At 40.0% G+C, this 26009-nt stretch overlaps 1 non-coding gene across 1 annotated transcript; it reads right to left on the bottom strand.

Annotated features, from left to right (window-relative positions):
- Positions 1–22276: 22276 nt before the first annotated feature.
- LOC145123080 (small nucleolar RNA R71) lies at positions 22277–22383 on the bottom strand. Its single transcript, XR_013714959.1, has one exon. It is a non-coding gene; the product is annotated as a small nucleolar RNA R71 (small nucleolar RNA).
- Positions 22384–26009: the final 3626 nt, after the last annotated feature.

Below are 26009 nucleotides of genomic sequence, written 5' to 3'. Positions count from 1 at the left end.
GCATCCCTTTTCCTTTGCAGATCGGCGTTTAGATAAAAGAGTGCAACGAGATTTAAACAGGAGAGATTAGATCGGTGTTTTAGATAAAAAAGGGGAACGAGATTTAAACAGGAGATATTAGGTTAAAAGTCTACCATGATTATAGGGATTAATTTTGGAAGTTACTAAACAAATTACTAAATTACCCTTATTTATTTATTTAATTATTTAATTATTTATTTAATTTTGATTGATCTACATTTATGCATACAATAACACAATACTTAGTTTAAACAAATGAACCTAGCTCTACATGTGTATAAATACAACTTATGATACAATGGCCTTGGGCCGATATCAATAATGGGCTGACTATAAAAATACAATATACACTAACACGAAATAAACACTTTTAAGACAACGGCCCCCATACTTTTCATAAATAGAAAACCATGAACTCACATACAAATAATTGGTTATTATTATGTACGTATTTGTCAATATGTGCTAATATTCTATAACATCAAGCTTGAAAGGCAAGGAAAATAATTAGTGACTTTTAGGAGATTATATTTTTGTCGAATGTTTAAGGATTTCCTTTCAAGTTTAAATTAAAACTATGTAGGTATTTAGTTTGAATTAAGTTAAGATTTTTTATTGGTAGAATTTTGATGTATCGATAAGTTAAGACTTCTACTTTTTCAATCCATTATTGATATTATTTGTAAATCATTGGAAGTAGTCACATCATTGGAATTTGGGACGTGACTTTCTGGTCCCCTCATCACGGAGTTCATGAGTCGCGAGTTTAATTCTCCTTTAGTCTTTTGCCTTAAAATTTTTAAAGAAAGCTACCAAAATGAGGACTTTCAAATACGTTATTGATATGATATGATTTTATCATGTAAAAAGAGGTAAACAATACTCCTATAAACCTATAAAGTATGAGGTAAACCGCAGCTTATAAAGGAGGTGACGTATATTTCAAATCATAGTATCTCGAATGTTTTGCCAATTCTAGAGGCAACATAAAATAGTATTGAATGTGAGTTGTAAAGCAAGCATGTGTATGTATATATAATTAATAGAAGAATGTGAGAAAGTTGGGCATCAAAACCTAACAATGTGGACTCTTAATAAATAAGAAAGAGAAGCGATTTCACATGAAGTTATCAACATAAAGTGAAACAACAAGGACAAAAAAGAAAGCTTCTAAACCATTATTTATTGATAAAAGTCCCACATTAAAAAGAACCCAACTTTTTGCCCATAATTTGTCAAACCATTTTTAACCATATTCTAAAAGGAATGCTTAAAATGATTCATCAAGAATAACTTAATATACTATACAAATAGTATACGGCTTTTGAGTATTTAGTTTCTTTAAAAAAACGAATCATGGCTTTGACTGGTCATAGGGATGGGTGAGTATTTAGTTTCTCTTTTGCTAGTTTTTAAAATCAATTGACCGACCTTGTGTATGTATTAAGCTTGGTTCAAAGTAGAAATGATTTATTCATGTCTTTTTCTTTTTGTAACGAAGGTTGGATTAAAGATCTTGAACTGAGAGTAGTTAGTTCAAATAATCATTCAATTGTTGAAACCGAAAAGGAAAATGTTCATTGTACCTATATATTCTTGTCAGTGAGTTCTAATGTCGTAAAGTTAGTTGGCCATAAAAAGAAACTAGATAAAAATAAAGAAAAAGAGTTTTTATGATACGGCGTTAATTAGAAAACAAGTGATATATCTTGTCTTTTGTCATGAATATGACCTTAATCTTGACACATGTTTAAGCTATGTGAATTGAAACCATATTATTATTGACAATTGAGAGATCTAAAAGTATAAACCTAATCATTGTATTACTTTTTAATTTTTTTTAATTGGATGAAGTTTCATAATTACATATGCAAAAATAAAATTAGATTTTGGAGCCACCAAATCCATTCTATACGAAGTTTGTGTTTTCTATACACAATCCAATTAAAAGAGCACACAACAATACTATCAAAAACCCTATCACTTACCGGTCTATCAAAAAAAGAAAAAGATTACTAAATTTCTAAATGCTCCACCAAGTAGTTGAAATAATTGCATCCACTACACACCATCCTCTTTGTAGCAGTCAAAGAACTCGATTCTAATCAAGAAGACATGTCACGAACCATATGAATCAAAGACATGTTAATATCACACCATCTCCCAATCATCTTCACAATAGCCTTGGTAACATCGTATGTCAAGAAAATATGATCCACCTCCTCAATGTAACTACCAAAATAAAGCGAAAGATCAATTCCTCTAGCCAAATTATTCTCCTTTCTGGTTAGTCTATCCAAACATGCTCTTCACATAAAAATCTTCACCTTTTTTTTGGAAGTAAGGAATTTCATGCTCTTCACATAAAAATCTTCACCTTATTTTTGGAAGTAAGGAATTTCATTTAGTTTGGGTACTACCATTTGTCAATAAAAGATTATCAATATAATTTTTCATGTCACTTACTTTGAAATCCACCCCACTGGTTATATCCAAATCCACCGATCCAAGTGTTGCAAAAGAACCACAGACCCAAACAAAATTTCCAAAGCTGAGAGTTGAGCTTACTTAGCTATAACGTCCTAAAAATCATGATAAAATTTTCATTTTTAAAACCATATCAAAATCTATAAATCATACAAAACATACTTTCCAAAAGCCATAAAATTATAAATCAGAGTATCCCAAAATCATAGGTCAAGTAAATATCCGGGATGATGTGCACAATCAAGCCTTCGCTTGTCCCTACCCTCTGAAGTACCTGAAACCAAAAAGTTAAGGTGTAAGCCAAAGCTTAGTGAGTTCCCCCAAAGTACCCCACACATCAACATATACATAATACACACAACCAGACCTACAACACAAGGCTGGACCGCCACCGAGCCTTCAGCTACAAGCTAGATTGCTCCCGAGCCTATAACATAAGCTGGACCGCTCCCTTGGTCCTATAGTATCAACTGGACCACCTGGGTATCTTGGCCTTGAGCACAAAGCAGGACCGCCTCAACCCAAAAAAATAATAACATGTCGACATATGCAACAATAATCAATAACCATCAAGTACATGTACTGATCATACAGATCTACCAATCTAATATACAACCATCATAGCATCATCCTATATACCAGGATACATAACCTAGTAGGTCGTCATTGGTGCCTTCGACCTACGAGTACAGTGAGGAAAACTCACCTGAACCACTAGACAGAAGCCCATCAACTACCTCAACATCATAACATCCAACCCAAACTTCCTAAAACCGAACCAAGACCAACAAACATTTCATCGCGAGCATTATCCATAGATACAAGAAGCATCATCTCTTAGTCAGGATACATCATAGACAAAAAAAGCTTTCATTCCCATTTCACATCCCTTGATCAATTAAAACAATTAATTAACACCTGACTTAACTAAACTCAAAGAAAGCAGACCCTTGATCTCATCTCAAGGCAACCATACCATAAGAATCTTCTTGTGCATTCCCACACTGCCATACTTGCCGCCAAAAACCGCAACTATCTAGCTCCATGATGGGTCTACACCCCAACACTGAAAATCTCATGTCTGCTCTCTCTTTCCTCCGAACATGGAAGGTTGGAAGAACATAACCTCCGTCGTAGCTAGTGACATTCCAATCCATCTGCCAATCACTCAGCCTCCGGCTGCAATCCTCGAGCCGATCATCACAATCGCTTCATTCTTGAGTCTTGCGACTCAAATGAAACTACCTCGAGCAAGGCCCTTGAGACCTCAAAATCAACTAACTCACTTAGGTCTGCACCATTCAAACCTAAACCGACATGGCCACTAAGGCCCAAGCAATCACCAGGCCCATCCTCAGCCTGCAAAACCTTAACTGATAAACCAAATAAGACGAAAACATATTGCAGTGAATCATGGTGCCAAACAATGTAATCTACCCTCAATCAGCCCCTTAGAATCCTCGAAAGTTTCCTCGATTCGAGTATGGATCCTGTTCTTTCAGTAGTACGGGCCCAATACTACCTTCCGCACATATCCGCACTTTCCTCAAGAATCGTTTCGGATCCTCTAAGTAATTACTCATGCTGATACTCCCAAAACCCGCTAAACATTGCACCAATCGCACTAAAGCACTTCCTAGGATACACACACATCCTATACTTACTCTCTCGAGAGTGGATAATCATTCCTCATGCTGGCATACTACAAACCATACTCACTCATGAAACTTCCAATAAACCTGCAGCCGCTCGTGTATGCTAATCATACATAACACTAGATTCGATAGACAATCAGATACTTGATTCTACCCTAAGCCCACAACCAGACAAGGAACATGAAATATGGTTAAATCAAACATTCACATGCTATAAAATCTTAGTTATTTACAACTATGATGCATACACTAAGCAACCATAGTAATAATGCCAGTTCCATATAGCATAAAAATAAATTCTCCTAGGCTATCATGCATCATAAATCAGACAATTCTATCATGCAATTCCTGAAGTCCCCTAGCTTACAACTAGCATGCAATTCTATCATATTATCAATAAACATAACAAAAATGGGTATCTTGGGAAACACTTTCCTTGGCTCCGAATGATTGTACACATCGCATCCTTTTTGTTCGTCTTTTTAGAGTTAATTTTGAAAAATATTTTTGCAGATCTGTAACGTCCAAAAAATCATAACAATTTTTTTTATTTTTTATTTTTTATTAAGGTTAATAAAGCGTTAATACATATCTTTCCCGTAAGACCAAGCTAAACAAGTTTTAGCTAAACATCACTAAATCAGAGTGATTCACAAAATGCTGAAACATGTGGTGTGTAATCTTCAATCATCCCGAGCCCTTCCATTTGAAATCCGGAGTACCTGAAACATAAACTGACAACCGTAAGCACAAAGCTTAGTGAGTTCCCCAAAATACCGTATAACATACAACCACATAATATCATGCAACATAAATACAGTTGCCATGGGCTCCCCCATGGTCTTGACTTGGAATGTCATGGGCTCCCCCACATGGTCAGATATCCAAGTGCCATGGGCTCCCCCATGGTCTTTACCTGGAATGCCATGGGCTCCCCCACATGGTCTGATATCTAAGTGCCACGGGCTCCCCCCAGGGTCTTCCATGCAAGTATCACAGAGACAACTAGCATACCACATAACACGTAATGGGCCGACATTGGTGCCTTCGACCCATGGATATAGTGAGGAGACTCACCTAAATCGAAGAACCCTGAAACACTACGACACGCTCCCTTCTCTGCACATCTTGCACCTGCAAAACCATTAATACCAGAACCGGATAAAATCTTAGTTAATAGACCAAAACTCTCAAGTTTGGCCCAAGGTCAAACTTGATCAAAAGTCCACGGTCAACGGAAGTCAAAGTCAACAAGTCAAACTTCAGCCTGAGTACGCCCAGCGTACTCAGCTCATACGCATGGCTTACTTACCAACCAGAATCGGGACCCCATACGAGTACGCGCAGCGTACTCGAAGGTACACCCGGCGTACCCGACCAAATGACACTTTTCCATTAAGTGCTTAATCTCTTAAGTCCTTTCATCCAACACTCAGATCTAGTCCCAAAACATCATTCTAAGTCATAAAGTTTCCACCTTTATGACTTTCCATGTCTAGAAAAGGTCCAAAAGCTAAAACCTTAACTTATTAATCCATTAAGACATCATGACACTCTCATGGAAGGTATAGAAGGATAAAGATTACATTTTTTATGGATCCTAAAAGCTCCATAATGGATAAAGTTTCCAACTTTATCCATTATAATGGTCTAAACCACCAAGATCTAGCCTTTAAGCATCAAATGGGACCAAAAATGCATCTTTTTCAACTTAATCAATTAAGTTCAAGTCTCCAACCTTCAAATCTGAATCAAAATGATGTTTAGATGGATAAAGTTTCCAACTTTATCCATAACAAGGTCACAAACGTTCAAGATCTAAAATTTATGAACTAAAATGACCAAAAGCACATGACATCCAAAACTAGCCAGATCTAACAAATGCATCATCAAGATTCAAAATTTATACCTCTAGAAGATAAATCAAGGTGAACAAAGTCCAAATCTACAAGCTCCAATGCAACCAACACTTCTACAAGAAGTTACTTCTTCTCCAAGGTGCACCATGCATACTCCAAAGCACTCAAAATCACCTTCTTTTAGCTCACAAGGCTTATCTAAGGTTAGGGTTTCATGAAAGGGGTGTTGGAGGGGTGGAGACTGAGAAGGAATGGGTTTGGGGGAGTTAAGGAGCTTAAATAGGGCTCAAACCACGAATGTAGGGTTTGGGCACTGATTGCGTACGCCCAATGTACTCTTGGTACGCCCAGCGTACTTAGGATTCCCTTAGTACGCCCATCATACACCTTTTTGTACGCCCAACGTACTCAGCTTGGCCCAAAACCACCCAAACTTCAAACGGTCATAACTTCTTCGTTCTAACTCCGATCTTGACGTTCTTTATATCCATGGAAAGCTATTGAGGAGCTATACAACCCTATCTAATTACTTTTGACTTAAAACACATCGAACTAAAATCCATAATTCATAAAAGAAGTCTGAAACACTACATTCCCATTTTACCCTTTGACTCCAAAGTGCAAACCGAACTATTGGATCACATATTTACATTACCTACATTCAAATGGGCCTAAATCTTACCTTTTAAAAGGCCCTAATCCTTATGATGACCGCTCTTCGGGCCACGACCTCAAATTAGGAATCGATTCGAAATAGGGCGTTACAACTCTCCCCCACTTAAATTAGATTTCGTCCTCGAAATCATTCACTACTATCCCTGGCATACCAGGCAACCTGAGCAACACAACCACAATCCCGTGAATACGACAACCTTCCCAATGCAACTGAAACCAACCCTAACAGAACTCTCCAAACCCAAAGAGAATGAATCCTTAGTCCCTTGCAGAAGACCACATCTACCCTTCCGAGACCTGAAATCTACATTGGTCTGACTCCCCGACAGACCGCCCCCGCTGAACCATTACCGTGCCAATTCCTTATCGAATAACAGAATAAACAAAACACTTCCAAGCCTGATTATATTTATGCGACCAATGGAAACAAAGTCACCGACCATAAACAGCTGTAGGACACTAATGCTTGACAGAAGGCTCAGATAATCCTTCGAGTAGAAGATTCATCCGAGAGCTGCGCAACAGAGTTAAATCACTTACTCTGAGATTATTTAATCCAAACTGCAAGTGACTTAGCATATACCGAACAACAAGCTACTCCACACACACGAATCCCAAAACACTAATACTGCCCGAAACATCACACTGCCTCCTAGCTGCTTTCCAAAGGCAATCGAGACCTCTCTGGTCCCAACTTGTCTGCCAACTATCTGAGACACTGGAATCCTTTCCGGTTGCTGAGTTGAAAAACACACACATACAGAGTCGCCCCAGGCGACTCCCGAGAGAAACCTTATCTGGCGATAATTGTCCAAAACATCTCGTCACCCAATCCACTGCTAAAAGAAGGCCACTTGATAAATTGTGGTCTCATATCATACCCGGTCTCCCACGACCTACCATTTCCTGATTCCAAACATGTTGTGGCTCTCCCACAGACAGAACCATCCCAAGACACAACACCATGGCTTGATCTCTCATCGAAACTAAACCCATTCATCACCCTTGAACCCTACGATTGATGCCCTTGGCATATAGATACCCCCATTTCTTATTCCACTGAAATGAAAATCCCGCACAAAACACTTGCGATAACCGACTCAAGATCTTACCCAAAAACCAATTCGATACTCAACTCATAACCCGAGATCCACAATCTGCACTTATATCTCACACTAAACCTTCTGCTTCTCGACGACCCTCACTTGACCGATACATAAATGGTTCCAAACCATCGCTGAGACTACCCGTCTCGCTCTTGGTCCTACCACCAGGTGCCTAAGAGATCAAAAACAAGGCTACCCAGCTTATAAACCCTTATGCGCCACACACTGAACACCTAGTAAACCCTGAAACTCAAGATCCAAAACCTTGACCCAACGGTCTCTACCAGGACCCACCTGAACTACCATAATCACACAAGCCTCGCCCATGGGTCCTACTCATCTAAAGCTATACAACCTGACTACGCCCCGGACCCCAACGGTCCTCGACCCAAAACAGAGAAATACTTCTCGACAATCCTAACCGGCGTAACCAAGGCACGGACTGATTCCCCCTCACGCTCGACCATCTCTAACAATAGTTTACCTCAAAGTGGTGAATGCTACGATCCCATCGCAGTCTTACAGCACATCAACCAACCATGGTTACCACCCATGCAATTGCCACACCCTAACCATCACAACTCTACACATCTTTAGTCGAAACCTGTATCCAACTGCATCCCAATAGATGTTCGGGACAAACTTCAAATTCTGAAGCCCTCAACCTGGACTCAAACACAAGTCTACTATGCATAATAAAGGAGACGCTAACTAGTGGTTGGAAGTTTCTTAAATTCCCACTTACATAATCTCAATCTAAGCCACTCGAGTCGTCTCTCTTCTTAGCTAGATGTGAAACTTGCCTTAGTTCCACACCCTTCCTAACTCCCAGAAATCTTGACTGATTCTCCCCCACTTGGACTCTTTCATCTCTTAAATCATGATGGACTTCACAACCCATCGACCTCATATAACATGAACCGCCTATGACCTGCACTCATCAATACTAGCGTTCCATTGCTAGCCCAACTAAAGGATCTCCCAACTCCTGAAACCCCGAGGAATTCTCCTTAAATCTTAGCCAATCTGATAATCAAAATCACCTCCATGATAACATACAAATTCTCTGAATCCTTATGCTGGCAGCTAAAAAGCATAACCATTGCCACGAACTGACGAATCTTCACCCCAACTTTCATTCTCGAAGAATCATTGAATCCTAATCAACTGTAATATAAGCGAGTATAAAACTCCCCCGACATTTCCCATGACCAACAACTCTCGTAACTGATACCACCATCTCCCTGCTACCGCTCCTTTCCTAGCAACGGTAGGGTTTGAACCCCATAGATATTCCATAGACAACTGCCACTCCTACCAGACAAATACAAAAACCATAAAACCCTGACGATACTGGGGATTATCCATTGAATCCTGACCGAAGATCTTCCACACAAAACCCCTGAACCGATCTTGACCTAACCCAAAATAATAACCGAACACATTGGAACCCACTACACGAGATACAACCCTTTAATAACCCACTACTGATTCAAGGCATGCAAAAGACATTAAACAATTCTCGAAGATATAACTCAATAATAACAGGGAATTAAACCAAATATAACGCTTACCCAAACCAACAAAACATTCCAAGCAACATAATTAGCGATAACAACCGAAGAGGAAGCAAAAGATAACAAACCAGCAAAATCACCTGCTGGAGCACGAGCCACCCCCGCCTAACACTGAAATGAACGGATCCTCTTTGCTGTGGCTCCTACCCTACCCCCACGACGAACCGAGATCTACGACATAGCCGGAGCAGGTGCACTCACTGCTCCTCCCCTCCTCCTCGGACAGACGACTCTCTTGTAGCCCACTTGGTCACAAAGAAAACATAACGGGCTTGCCCCCTAAGGAAAATCCCTACTAACATTATCAATCCCGCCACACTTGTAGCAACCCATACCTCTAGAACAAAAAACTCCATCGTGCGGTTTCCCACACATGCTACACTGACCCTGGCCCTGCTGTCCCCTCATTCGCCGATCCTAAGTCTTGGGTCTCTTCCCGGGACCCTCCCCTGCCTGCACCTGATCTGTCCCCCTCTTCCCCAGGTGCTCCCAATTGATCTCCCGCTCACAAAAAGATATAGTGCGAGCCCCAACTATAGCCATAACCTTGGCCCGGACCGCACCCAAGCGCTCATCCAAGATCTCCGAAATACTGCGGGAAATCTTCGATGAGATGAACTCCCACAACTGCTCGCTAATCGGCTCAGTACCTGCTCCCGAGCCGGAAATAGAACGAGAACCAACTCCCTGAGTGCTCATCTCCAAACTGAAATACAACATGCCGATGAGCATAATACACCCAAAAATGCTCCTTCCACAAACTTCTTAGATTCTCCAAGACTTTCTTGATTCGAGAATAGATCCTGTGTTTTCAGTAGTACGGGCCCAATACTACCTTCCACACCTATCCATACTTTCCTTAAGAATCATCCCGAATCCTCTAAGTCACCTTCTCAAACTGATGCACTAAGCTCACTAAACAACGCGACTATAACCGTTGTAGCACTTCCTAGGCTCACCTAGGTTCCCGGTCTCACCCTGCCATCAGCTACTGAAGAACTCCTCATAATGCCAGTCATCCATCTCATGAATACCATCATATTCACTTGGTAGCTGGCTCTCATCATCTAAGAGTTCCATAAAGCACAAAGCAAGCATCATTCGTGCAGTAACACTCCAATCCATAGAACTGTCATAGAACATTCAACCCACACACCACCACTTATGCTAGAAATTCTACCCTTACTGCCGGTTGCCTTATGCATGAAAATTATACACAGAACATGATCAAATAGATTGTCGAATAAAAGACTCTACCCTAGGACCACAACCAGACAAGGAACAAGAAATAAGGCCAAATCAATTATTCTAGGGCAATAAGATCCTAACCGTATACAATTTTTAAAGCATACAATTAGCAATTACTGATTCCAATAGATATTCCCATCTCAGCATAGCATCCAATACACCCAACGCAACAAGATATCACATCTCAGATCAAACTACCACTAACTAATCAACACTAGCATGCTAGTCTACCAGCTCATACGATATACATACAAAGGCATCTCTCCTAGCATTCTATCATGCAAAAACTGAACATATTCTTAACCCTAACTAGCATGCGATTCAAAGATTCATAAATCAACTCATATCAGATAACATGTATGTGTATTTTGAGAAAACTTACTTGAGCTCGGTTGATTGCATGTACCACACCCTTTTCTTATCATAGAAAACCCTTTTCTAAAAATACTTTCTTTTGAAATTTTACCAAATCCCCAGTTTGAGTTCAGACACACCCGAGAGTATGTCCGAATCCCTCAAACCAAGGCTCTGATACCAACTTGTAACGTCCCAAAAATCAAGACATAATTTTTTTTTGTTTTTTTTGTTTTTAGGTTAATAAAGCGTTAATACATATCTTTCCCATAAGACCAAGGTAAACAAGTTTTAGCTAAACATCATTAAATCAGAGTGATTCACAAAATGCTGAAACATGTGGTGTGTGCTCTGCAATCATCCTGAGCCCTTCCATTTGAAAACCGGAGTACCTGAAACATAAACTGAAAACCGTAAGCACAAAGCTTAGTGAGTTCCCCAAAATACCATATAACATACAACCACAAAATATCATGCAACATACATACAGTTGCCATGGGCTCCTCCCATGGTCTTGACCTGTAATACCATGGGCTCCCCCACATGGTTTGATATCCAAGTGCCATGGGCTCCCCCATGGTCTTTACCTGGAATGCCATGGGGTCCCCCACATAGTCTGATATCCAAGTGCCACAGGCTCCCCCCAGGGTCTTCCATGCAAGTATCACAGAGACAACTAGCATACCACATAACACGTAATGGGGCGACATTGGTGCCTTCGACCCATGGATATAGTGAGGAGACTCACCTAAATCGAAGAACCCTGAAACACTACGACACGATCCCTTCTTTGCACAGCTTGCACCCGCAATACCACTAATACCAGAACCAAATAAAATCTTAGTTAATAGAGCAAAACCCTCAAGTTTGGACCAAGGTCAAACTTGATCAAAAGTCCACGGTCAACGAAAGTCAAAGTCAACAAGTCAAACTTCAGCCTGAGTACGCCCAACGTACTCAACTAGTACGCATGGCTTACTTACCAACCAGAACCGGGACCCCATATTAGTACGCGCAGCGTACTCGAAGGTATGCCCGGTGTACCCGGCCAATTGGCACTTTTCCATTAAGTGCTTAATCTCTTAAGTACTTTCATCCAACACTCAGATCTAGTCTCAAAACATCATTTTAAGTCATAAAGTTTCCACCTTTATGACTTTGCATGTCTAGAAAAGGTCCAAAAGCTAAAACCTTAACTTATTAATCCATTAAGACATCATGACACTCTCATGGAAGGTATAGAAGGATCAAGATTACATTTTTTATGGATCCTAAAAGCTCCATAATGGATACAGTTTCCAACTTTATCCATTAGAATGGTCCAAACCAACAAGATCTAGCCTTTAAGCATCAAATGGGACCAAAAGTGCATCTTTTTCAACTTAATCCATTAAGTCCAAGTCTCCAACCTTCAGATCTGAATCACAATGATGTTTAGATGGATAAAGTTTCCAACTTTATCCATAACAAGGTCACAAACTTTCAAGATCTAAACTTTATACACTAAAATGACCAAAAGCTCATAACATCCAAAACTTCTAACAAATGCATCATCAAGATTCAAAATTTATACCTCTAGAAGATAGATCAAGGTGAACAAAGTCCAGATCTACAAGCTCCAATGCAACCAACACTTCTACAAGAAGTTTATTCTTCTCCAAGGTGCACCATGCATACTCCAAAGCACTCAAAATCACATTCTTTTAGATCACAAGGCTCATCTAAGGTCAGGGTTTTATGAAAGGGGTGGAGGCTGAGAATGGAGTGGGTTTGGGGGAGTTAAGGAGCTTAAATAGGACTCAAACCACGAAATAGGGTTTGGGCACTGATTGCGTATGCCTAGCGTACTCCTGGTACGCCCAACATACTCAGGATTCCCGTAGTACGCCCATCGTACACCTTTTTGTACGCCTAGCATACTTAGCTTGGCCCAAAACCACCCAAACTTCAAACGATCATAACTTCTTCGTTCTAACTCCAATTTTGATGTTCTTTATATCCACGAAAAGGTATTGAGGAGCTCTACAAACCTATCTAATTAATTTTGACTTAAAACACATCGAACTAAAATCCATAATTCATAAAAGAAGTTTGAAACACTACATTCCCATTTTACCCTTTGACTCCAATGTGAAAAACCGAACTTTTGATCACATATCTACATTACCTGCATCCAAATGGGCCTAAATCTTACCTTTTCAAAGGCCCTAATCCTTATGATGACCGCTCTTCGGGCCACAACCTCGAATTAGGAATCGATTCGGAACAGGGCGTTACAAGATCCTTAGTTTAAGTCTGGAATCACACAAGTGTTCATCCAATTCTCTCAAACCAGGGCTCTGATACCAACTTGTAACGTCCTAAAATCATGAAAAAATTTTCATTTTTAAAACCATATCAAAATCCATAAATCATAAAAAAATTAGTTTCTAAAATCCATAATTATAAATTAGAGTATCCCAAAATCACAGGTCAAGTAAATATCCAGGATGATGTGCACAATTAATCCTTCGCCTTGCCCCTGCCCACTGATGTACCTGAAACCATAAATTTAAACTGTAAGCCAAAGCTTAGTGAGTTCCCCCAAAGTATCCCACACAACAACATATATACAACGCACGCAACCAGACCTACATCACAAGGTTAGACTGCCACCGAGGCTTCAGCTACAAGTTGGACCGCTCCCGAGCCTACAAGATAAGGTTGGATAGCCCCTGATCCTATAACATAAGGGTGGACGCCCAACGTACTCATCAGGGACCAAAAATCCATATTAAGCTCTTAATGGTTAAGACAATGACTTCCTAAATATGACCCTAATGAGATGTCTTAACATGTAAAGTTGGCAACTTTACTCATTTGCATGGCTTAATGGGACCAAAACCTTAATAACATCCAAAATAAACATCCAAACTCATGCATGATCCAACATAATTCATCAAGATGACATGTTTATGAACAAGGGACCTCCCAAAGGCCAAGATCCAACATTCTAAGCTCTTGGAGTAGCTCATACTCACACAGATAACTCTAAGGACCAAAATGAACCCAAAATACTACTTAAACTAGATCTAACACTTGGAGTCATCAAGAAAGAAGCTTTATACCTCTAAAATGTAGATCAAGATGCAACAACCCTGGATCCAAATGCTTCAAGCAATCCCACACTTCTCCAAGAAGTTCCTTCTTCCTCTATGAACACTAAAAGCATGAAATACCACCAAAAGCTCAAAAACCACTCAAATAGGGGCTAGGGTTTCGATTCTAGGGTTTAGAGGGATGGAGGTTGAATATAATAGGGTTTGGTGGTGAGTTAAGGAGCTTGAATAGGGTCCAAGACCCTAAATTAGGGTTTGGGTCTGACTGGAGTATGCCCATCATACTTCTGTTACGCCCAACGTACTCCTTAGAGCACCCGTGATCAAATTGCTTAGTACGCCCATCGTACACCATTGTACGCCCCACGTACTGGCCTTAGCACTAGTATGCCATGCATACACAATTGTATGCTCCGCGTACCCGGTTTAACCCTAAAACCACCAGACTTCCGAATTCCATAACTTCTTCGTTATAAGTCCGTTTCCGACGATCCTTATATCCACGAAAAGGTAATTGACACATTACCGAAATACTCCTAGGCTCCAAAAACACAAGCCGAACTCCCGGATCATCCAATTTACATTACCCACACCCAATTAGGTCTAAATCTCTTTTCCTCAAAGGCCCTAATCCTGATGATACTCAGTCTTCGGGTCACCACCCCGCATTAGGAAACGATTCGAAACAGGACGTTACATAGATCCAAGATAAAATGCAATAAAGCTTGTAACTTTATAACTTATAAAGGTCTAGAGGTAGATGAAAGTTGAGATCTTCAATTTCCAAGCTTCAAGGATCAATATTGCATGAAGACATTGCTCCAAAACCACCAAAAACTCCAAAAAATGGATGAGAGAGGAGATGGGAGGATCAAATCTTGAAAATAGAGGCTAGGGTTTCTCCAAAGGGCTTCTAGATATGATGGAGGCTAAGAAAATACCCTAAAACATGAATCCATATGTCACACCCCCGAAACCAGACGGCGGAAACGTCCGAGGGCTCGCGTGACTTAAATTGAATATCATCACAATGAATATACATGAATCATAACATAAACATCACCATGCATCAATACATTACAACTGATATTGTTCACATCCAGTACATTGTTTTATATATTACACGTCCACAACCCTAAATTGTTTGAGAGTTTTCAAAACATAATATCCTAACATACTTGATATTACCCTTCAGCTTACCTGTTACCTGAGAATACATGTTATTTTGAAAAACGTCAACATATGAAATGTTGGTGAGTTCATAAGCAAGGTTGTGATAAAAATGATTTGTGTAGTTTGTAAAACCCAGAAAATCCGATATTTTCTGAAAGGCAATAGTTTATCAAAGTGTGAAGATCCATAAGTTGATGCATGAATGATTTCAAAACGTGTATATAAAAGGGAGTTTTGTATTATAGTTATAGAAATTACAAGCGATTGGTGTTGATTTCCTCGAAAAACCCGATGTTTTCCGATAACGCGAAATATACTTGTTTACGAATTGCTACACCGCCACAACAAATGATTTTTGATTACTCTTCCTTGATTACTCGGGTGGTGTCGGATATTATCAAATTTTTGTGAGTCGTTGTAACCATGCATGGTAATGACTGGTTATAACTACCAACTACGAACGACCCATAGAGGTGTCGTCCGTTATTACTCACTTAATCCAAACCACCTTGATTACTATTGATTAACGACCTGAATTTGTTTACTTTGATTACACATAAGCCTAGCAAACGAGGAGAAGAGGAATACAAAGTCCTGCTACTTCCGTGAGTTATTTTAGGCTGTTGGGTATACGAAGGACACGATGGCCCATTTCGCATTTGATTACTTGGACCTTACTAGCAATGCTAATGGGCCACTAAGGCCCAATGGCACTTAAAAGCCATTGAAGGTCCCTTTAATATGGAATTGGGTCGTAGAAGGCCCAATAACATTGGTTACCGTTATCCCTTGGGCCCAAAGATCATGTTAATGGATCACAAAGGTCCAACTAGCATGATTGGAACTTTCAAGCCCAAAGTTTGAATGTTTACTTGTTTTAGATATTGCATAATTGTTGGAAGGTTTGATTGAACGATTGATAATTTCGGATCGGCACGAGGCCGTTCGGTCGTTTTTAACGATTTTTGGAATTATACATATATTCACCATCATGAGTTGTAGTTTTATATTTTTTTTTACTCAAACATCTTAATAGTAAAAGAATTGATTCAAAGTACTGGTTTGACCTTTTCAGCCCTTCTTTAATAAAAATGACAATTTTAGTCCTTTATATATAAAAAAAGACATTTTAGCCCTTAACCCATTTTCTTGACACATTTGACCCGTAGACTTGTTCAAGTGATATTTTTAGCTCAAAACTTATTCTTTGGCAGTTTCATCCCTTCCAGAAAAGTGTTTTTCGGTTAAAGCCCAAACGTTTTGCAATTTTACAATTTTGGCCCAAAATCCAAAAACTTTACATTTTTGATTCTTTTTTTTTTTGGAAAAGAAAAAGCATTTTTAACCCTTGAAATAGTTTTGTTTAACTTTTTATCCCCTGTTTTGAAGAATTTACCATTTCAGCCCTTTGAAAGTCATGATTTTCGCAACTTTGGGCTTAATGGGCCGAAAAGCCCAAAAATTAGCCCATTAAGTTAATATTTACATTTCAAGTCCTTTGAAGAGCATAATATTCATAAAAACATTTATTTTGACTGATTTGATTCTTTTGACCCTTAAGAAAACCGTGAATGGCAATTTTTAACTCAACTTTTGTTTATTTGACAATTTAAGCCCAAAAATTGGTTTTATGTTACAATATGTTTATCATAATCTTGGAGGGTAATTTTCTTGACTTGTTTAGTGTAATATACCTTTTTTCATGTTTGTTTTCTTACTTATGCCATAGATCTCGAGTTTTCTTCCCTTTTTGTTTACATATTCAACACATAAGCACATAAAATCACACATACATGCATAAAATCATACATAGCATACACATACACATAGATCAACACATTTTACTTGTATTCTCCCCATAAAACTTGTGAAAACCTAAAAGAGAGGGGTATGATCTCACCTTGAGTTTGTGGGTTCGGTTTTGAAGAAGAATGGAAGAAGTTTGAAGCTATTCTCTGCCTAGCAAGCTTCTTGGAGGATCTTTGGCTTAGATGTGTTCTAAGATGATGATTTTTGTGGAATAACTTCTTTGAAAAGCCCTTAAATCTCGAAATTTTTGATGAAGAAGCAAGAGTGTTCTTTGAGAGTGTTTGGAGAGAATTTGTGAGAGTGTGAGTGTGTGTGATGTGTTCTCGGCCGAAGGAGAAAAGAGAGAGGAGAAGAGAGAGATATGAAAGGATAGGTGCTTGGAAGTATGGGATATTTGCATGGATGTCCCATGTATATTAGTGAGGTGGCAAGTGGAAAAGTCAACTCTACTCCCCCATTTGTGTAGTTGGGCCGAGAGAAGGAGAAGAAGAAAAGAAATTTGGGCTTTTTGTGCTTAAGTCCATATTCTTGGCCCAAATAGATGATTTTTGGTCCAATTAGTCTTTGGAGAGGGTTCATGGCCCAAAATAAGTCAAAAATGAGTTTTATGGCCCATTAGGGCTAATTATATTTGTTATGGCCCAATGAGGCCCATTAAAGATAACCTAGTTCATTTTAGGCTTATAAGGCCCAAAAAAAGTCAAGTTTCATGAAAAAGGGTCCAATTAGGGTCCATTTAAGAGTTCTAAGCACAAAATAGTCAATTTGGAAGCTTATCGGTCCATTAGGCCCAATAAGAAATCCTAGTCCAAAATGGACTTAAGCCGGGATTTCTAGGGTTTCCAATTCCTTGTTGACTATTTGCAGTGCTTGTATAAAGTGTTTTGATGGAAGTTTGTTGTTATTGAATAAGCACCATACATGCTTTCACCTTTTGGTTTGCAATCGTTATCATTGTTGTTGTTACAAAGCATCAAAATTCCTAGTTGTGACATTATCCCCCCGTTAGAGGGAATTTCGTCCCGAAATTCTTTTGAAAGCTAGATTTGAGAATGTGAGAATAGGTGTGGGTACTTCTGCTTCATCTGGTCTTCGCGTTCCCATGTGAATTCTGGCTCACGCTTCGCGTTCCACCATACTTTACAATCGGAATGCGACTTTGCTTAGTACGCTTCACCTCCCTGTCCATGATTTCAACTGGTTCTTCGATGAACAGGAGATTCTACTTGATTTCGATCTCTTCTAATGGAATGACGAAAGTTTCGTCGGATAAGCATTTCTTTAAATTGGAAACATGGAACACGGGGTGTACACTGCTGAGCTCAGCGGGTAGCTGCAGTCTATAAGCCACTGGACCGATTCGGGCAAGAATCTCGAAGGGTCCAATGTATCGAGGGTTTAGTTTTCCCCGTTTCCCAAAACGAATCACCCCTTTCCAGGGAGAGACCTTTAATAACACCCTATCCCCGACTCTAAATTCCAAGGGCTTTCGCCGCTTATCGGCATAGCTCTTTTGTCTATCTCGTGATGATTGCAGTCGGGCTCTGATCTGAATTATCTTCTCGGTCGTTTCGCGTATGACTTCCGGTCCTGTTAATGCATTGTCTGATGTTTGTCCTCTTGCTAACTGAGTGTCCCCTACCTCAGCCCAACACAACAGTGATCTACATTTACGCCCATACAATGCCTCGAAAGGAGCGACTTTGATGCTCGAGTGATAACTGTTATTGTATGAGAATTCAACCAAAGGCAAGTGGGTATCCCACGACTTTCCAAAGTCTATCACACATGCGCGAAGAATGTCTTCAAGGGTTTGAATGGTTCATTCGCTTTGACCATCCGTTTGTGGGTGGTAGGCAGTGCTCATGTCAAGTTGTGTTCCCATAGCTTTCTGAAGGGATTGCCAAAAGCGTGAAGTAAACCTACTATCTCTATATGAGATGATAGATATTGGCACTTCGTGGAGTCTCATGATTTCCTTGATATAGATCCTTGTCAGACGTTCCATCTTGTATGATTCTTTTATTGGCAGGAAATGAGCGGATTTTGTCAATCTATCAATTATTACCCATATGGTATCCAAACCATCAGTCGTCTTGGGTAGCTTGGTCACAAAGTCCATAGTAATCCTTTCCCATTTCCACTCGGGAATTACTGGTTGCTGTAGTAATCCCGAGGGCTTCTGATATTCCACCTTTACTTTAGCACAAGTGAGGCACTTGCTAACGTAAGTGGCAATCTCTGCCTTCATGTTAGGCCACCAATAATGTTGCTTAACATCTAAGTACATTTTATCTGAACCCGGATGAATGGAGTATCGCGTCTTGTGGGCTTCATTCATGACTACTTCTCTGAATCCCCCAAGTTTAGGGACCCAAATGCGGTTCATGAAGTAATATGTTCCGTCTTCCTTCACTTCGAAATTCTTCTCCATTCCACGTAACGCTTCGCTTGTTTTGTCTTCTACCTTCATGGCATCCGACTGGGCTGCTCTGATTTGCGAGGTTAGGTGGGATTGGATGGTTATGGAGAGAGTCTTCAAATGACGATTCGAGTAATCCTTTCGACTCAAGGCATCAGCTACTACGTTAGCTTTACCCTGGTGGTACTTGATTTCGCACTCGTAATCGTTCAGCAATTCAACCCATCTTCGTTGCCTCATGTTTAACTCCTTTTGATTTAAGATGTGTTGGAGACTCTTGTGGTCGGTGAAAATGGTGCACTTGGTACCATAAAGGTAGTGCCTCCAAATCTTTAGGGCGAAGACCACAGCTCCTAATTCCAGGTCATGGGTGGTATAATTCACCTCATGTGTCTTTAGTTGCCGGGACGCATAAGCTATCACCTTTCCACGCTGCATGAGTACTGATATGTGCATAATTAATCATATGTTTAACATATATTTCTATTCATTTTTGGCTAATTATATGCATAATATGGACAAAAGGTACTTGATAATGCTTATATTGTGTTTTCAGTCCAAAAGACATGCTTGGAAGCAGAAGGAAAAAGGAGAAGCAATTAGAGACCAAAGAATGAAGGAAAAGGGAAAACTACACACTTACTCGGCGAGTCCACGCTAGTACTCGGCGAGTTCATTAGAATGTTCCCGAAAGAAAAGTCAAGATTCCTTGCCGAATACGGAGTCCACGCTAGTACTCGGCGAGTGCACGACCTACTCGCCGAGTAGCTCCTGTTTTGTGATAATTATAAATATCGGGTTTTAATCCGATTGAGGGACTTCTGGAACCTTTGGGGAGAAGCAAGCTGCGATTGAAGAGCCAGAAGAACCCTAGAGAACGAAGATATAACCTAGAATCCAATTCCGAAGAAGATTTGAGGCACATTCTCATCATTCTACTTAATCTATTGTTTCTCAATTATGGTTAGACAATTAGAATTCGTTTTATTGCTGTTAATTACCTCAATCATGAGCTAAAACTCTTAAACTTCTGTTTGGGGATACAAAATTGATATTATGGTTTGATTTTATGGTAGGATTAATTTAATATTGGTGATTTTGTTGATTCTAGCTTGTTAAAGAACCTTATGTGTGAATGATAACTAATTTTCTGTTAATAGGAAGATAATTAAATAGTATGAACATCTTTTAATTATCAACCCCATATGTTTATGTGACCACTTTATCATATGTCTAGGACTAACGAACGTGAAACTAGAATTAATAAGAAAAATTAGGTAAATTCATGTGTGAGCTTGTTTGATGACCATCAGCAAGAGGTTAACTAAAGGACCAATTTAGTTAGCTATTACAAGTCTAAATTAACCCGAATAAATAATCTAGTGAATTAAATTAAATTAGACAACTGATCACCGTTTGAGTTAGTTTGTTTTCTAAGGATTATCGTAGCGAACGCAAAGCTAATCACTTGAATCGGTAGCCAATAGAAGAATTAATCCATTGCACTATTACCATAATATCAACCATAGGATCAATTGAGTTGAACTAAACAGAAGTCCCTTTTATTATTGAATTCAGTTAAATCTTTGTTTTTCTAGTTCTTAGCTCAAGTAGTATTAGTAAGTTTCTAGTCTTGAAAAACTAGAGAAAACCCATATTTACTATTTAATTTAGATAAAATTAGTCTTTAGTTTTAATTTACCGTTCCCTGAGTTCGACACTCTACTTACTTAACTATACCACTAAAAGACAGGTTCACTGCCTTTGTGTGCTTAATTTATAACTCAAAAGTTGGATTAAAACCAGTGCATTTTACACACATCAAGTTTTTGGCGCCGTTGCCGGGGAACGGTTCTAAATTAGCACTAATTTCTATTTTTATCGATCATCTGTGTGGGATTTATCTTACACAAAGTTAATTCTGAGGTAATTTAGTAGTTAGTATAGGTTTTGATCAATCCCTGTTTTAATAAATTAAGTAGAAAATTTTTCTGTTTTTACCTTGAACTCGCCGAGTGCACTCGACGAAACTCGGCGAGTCCATCACTGTTCACAGTTTTAGCTTTTATTTCATTTTTGTTCTTTTTACGCGTTTTTCTTGTTTTATTTGCAGTTGTTTCATGACCCGAGGATCTGATACACCTTTGATCCCTCCTCTAGACGACCCGGAACCCGCCCTAAGAAAGAACAACGGAAAATCCGTTGGAGAATCCGCTTCTTCAAGGAATTCGCCACTAAAGAACCTAAAGTCCGTTTTCAGCAAGAAGAAGAGCAGCAAATCAGGAGCATCCAGTGCCTCTTTGACAATCGAAGACCCTATTAAAGAAGACGCCGAGCACGAGACCGAGGAAGAAGAAGACCCTACATTCGGTCACATTTCCGATTCCGACGACGAATTAGCTATTCTCATGGCTAACATTGATGAAGTCCCCATGGGGGAATGGAAGAAGAGGATACGCGATGATACTGGACCGGGACTTGTGCAACCCGCAATCCCCGCTACTGCTACTTTTGAGCTCAAGGGTCACATCCTGGCTCTACTTAAGGAGATCCCCTTCACAGGCAAAGACCACGAAGACGCTTATAAACACTTGGACGAAGTCAATGATGTAGCTGATTATTTCAATGTTCCAAATGTGCCTGGGGAAACTCAGCTACTTCGCATGCTTCCGGTTACTTTGAAGGATGCTGCCAAGGATTGGCTCAAGTCATTGCCCCCAGGATCTATCACTACATGGGCCCAAATGAAAGAAGAGTTCATTGATCAATTCTGCTCGCCATCCAAGATATCCAAGCTAAAGAAAGCCATAGCCAACTTTGAACAACAAGCTGGAGAATCACTATATGAAGCGTGGGAGAGGTACAAGAGCCTGCTAAGGAATTGCCCACATCATGACCTCAATAGTCAACAAGAAGTCTCCATCTTCTATGATGGAGTAAATGTTACCACTAGGCAATTACTTGACTCGCAAGGTCCACTCACGAAAAAGGCACCTCCAGTGACAAATCAACTAATTGAAGAATTCTCTAAGCATTCTAGAGAATACCACAATCCAAGAAATGATGTGACGAGGGGGGCCGCCTATGCAGCTTCAGAAGACTTGTCAGCAGTTATGGCTATGCTAAAAACCATGGATAGGAGGATGGATAAAATGGACCAAACGATACATGCTATTCGGGTGGGTTGCGAAAATTGCAATGGACCTCACCTTACTAGAGACTGCGATTTGGATGAGAATGGCAACAAAAAGGTGCAAGTTTGTTACTCAAGTGGGGACCGATATGATGAAGATTGGCGTAGACCAAAGAAAGAGTGGCTCCCTTATGACGAGTACAAGAAGGCTAAGGAAGAGAAGTTCAAGCAAAAGGGAAGGGGTTTTTACCAAAAGGAGGAGCCATCACAAGAAAGAAAACCAAGTTTGGAAGAAATGCTTACCAAATTTGTAGCTGCTTCAGAAAAAAGACATAGTGATCATGATGCTGCAATTCAAGAAACAAGGACCATGCTTAGAAACCAGCAAGCATCTATCCACAACATAGAAACACAGCTGGGGCAACTTGCTCAACAAATAAACCAGAGATCACCAGGCGAACTTCCTAGCAAAACCGAAAACAACCCACGAGGCGCGCACATAAACATAGTCACAACAAGAAGTGGGAAAATAATCACTCCTCTGGCCCCTATTCAGAATGAAGCACCCAAAGAATCACAGAAGGAGGAAGCAGAAAATCAAGCAGAAAGTCAAAATCTTCAAACTGACAGCTATACTCGCCGAGTACAGAATAGGGACTCGGCGAGTCCACTGCCAAATCCGAACAATCCATTGCCATACCCAGCCCGAGCCAAGAAACTGAAGCAGGAAGAGGAGTACCAGAAGTTTCTAGATCATATAAAGGCTCTTCAGATCAACATACCCTTCATCGAGGCTGTCGCACAAATGCCCAAATATGCAAAGTTCCTTAAGGAACTTCTCACTAATAGAAGGAAGATGGAGGAAGTGAAGAAGGTAGTCCTCAATGAAAATTGCTCAGCCGCCATGCTCAACAAACTACCAAATAAGAAGGGTGACCCGGGGAGCTTAACTTTACCTTGCCAATTTGGCAATTTAGCTACCACTCATGCCTTGGCTGATTCAGGAGCAAGTGTGAACTTAATGCCTTATTCATTCTTCAAGAAGCTGGATCTCCCAGAACCAAGACCAATTCGTATGGCGATTCATTTAGCTAACAAGACAATCACTTTCCCAAGAGGAATATGTGAAGACTTAGTGGTCAAAGTGGACAAGTTTGTCTTTCCCGCTGATTTCATAATTCTAGACATGGAGGTGGATCCTCAAGTCCCAATCATCCTTGGAAGACCCTTCCTCAACACGGCAAGTGCTATAGTAGACATGAGGGACTCGAAGCTCACTTTGCGGGTAGGAGAAGATTCAGTCACATTTGTGGTTGATCAAGCTATGAAGTATGCACGGAATAGTGACGACACGGCATTCTCAATTGACATGCTTGATGAATTATTGGAGGAATGCATAAGTGAAGATTCCAGCAAGTTCACAATTTCCGATGAAGAATTTGATGCAGAAAAAGACTTAATGGACATCGAGAGGCTGCTGGAAGAAGCTGAGTTTGAAGAGTTGATGAGGCAATCTGACACTTCAACTCGCCGAGTAGGGCCGACCAACTCGCCGAGTCCGAGCGAAAAAAAAAACAGAATTCGTAAAGTCAGCTACCAACTCGCCGAGTCCCTTACCTACACTCGGCGAGTACAACAAACAGAACCCAAATTCTGAGCTCAAAAAGTTACCAGAACATTTGGAATATGCCTTCCTTGAAGATGGCCATCAAAAGCCAGTCATTATAGCCTCTGACCTTTCCAACTCTGAAAAGGAAGAACTAGTGCAAGTTTTGAAAAAACGAAAACGGGCCATAGCATGGAGCATTACCGACATTAAGGGAATAAGTCCCTCTTATTGTTCACACAAGATTAACCTGGAAGAAGGAGAAAAGCCGGTTGTGAAGCACCAAAGAAGACTAAACCCAAATATGCAAGAGGTGGTCAAGAAAGAAGTGGTCAAGCTTTTAGATGCGGGGATTATATATTCCATTTCCGACAGCCCGTGGGTGAGTCCGGTTCAAGTGGTGCCCAAGAAGGGAGGGATGACAGTCATAACCAACGAAAAGAATGAGCTTATTCCGACACGAACGGTAACCGGTTGGAGAGTGTGCATCGATTATCGAAAACTAAACGATGCCACTCGTAAAGACCATTTTCCCTTACCCTTTATTGATCAAATGTTAGAAAGATTATCGGGCCATAGTTATTATTGCTTCCTAGACGGATTTTCGGGTTATTTCCAAATACCCATACACCCATTGGACCAAGAAAAAACCACATTCACTTGCCCAAGTGGGACTTTTGCTTATCGACGCATGCCCTTTGGGCTATGCAATGCGCCCGCGACATTTCAAAGGTGCATGACAGCCATATTCCACGACATGGTGGAAAAATTCATGGAAGTCTTTATGGACGATTTTTCTGTTTTTGGATCTTCCTTCCACGATTGTCTCACAAATCTTGACCTAATGCTAGCTAGGTGTGAAAAGACCGACTTAGTCCTTAATTGGGAAAAATGTCACTTTATGGTTAAGGAGGGTATAGTTTTGGGCCACAAGGTTTCCAAATCGGGAATTGAAGTGGATCGGGCAAAGATTGACACCATTGCCAAATTACCTCCACCAACTAATGTGAAGGGTATTAGAAGTTTTCTAGGACACGCGGGTTTTTACCGGCGTTTTATCAAAGATTTTTCTAAAATAACTAGACCTCTAACACAATTACTCCTAAAAGATGCACCATTTAATTTTACTAAAGAGTGTTTAGAGGCATTTGAATTTTTAAAGGAAAAATTGACTAATGCCCCGATGATGGTTGCACCAAATTGGAATTTACCATTTGAAATAATGTGTGATGCTAGTGATTTTGCATTAGGAGCTGTCCTTGGTCAAAGGGTTGATAAGCACTTCCAACCCATATATTATGCTAGCAAGACTTTAAATCCAGCCCAAGAAAACTACACCACCACGGAAAAGGAATTATTAGCTGTGGTGTACGCTTTTGATAAATTCCGCCCTTATTTAGTTTTATCTAAAACAACTGTTTTTACTGACCACTCTGCTATCAAGTATTTGTTTGCCAAACAGGATGCCAAGCCAAGATTGATACGATGGGTTCTACTTCTTCAAGAGTTTGACATAGAGATACGCGATAAAAAGGGAATGGAGAATGTAGCAGCTGACCACTTGTCAAGGCTTGAAAACCCGCGATTACAAGAAGATAGAGTTGGAGATGATTTTCCGGACGAGTATATTATGGTGACTGTGGGAGAAGAACCATGGTTTGCAAATATAGCTAATTACTTAGCTAGCAATTACCTTCCAAAAGATCTCACAAGTCAACAAAAGAAGAAATTCTTTTCCGAGATAAAGTATTACTTTTGGGATGAACCATATCTTTTCCGAAGCTGC

This window comes from Lactuca virosa, chromosome 6 (genome assembly GCF_052849685.1).
Source record: "Lactuca virosa cultivar CGN04683 chromosome 6, Lactuca_virosa_CGN04683_v6, whole genome shotgun sequence".
Lineage (NCBI taxonomy): Eukaryota > Viridiplantae > Streptophyta > Magnoliopsida > Asterales > Asteraceae > Lactuca > Lactuca virosa.
Note: the sequence above shows the minus strand (reverse complement) of the source record. Positions and strands in the feature narration are given on the sequence as shown.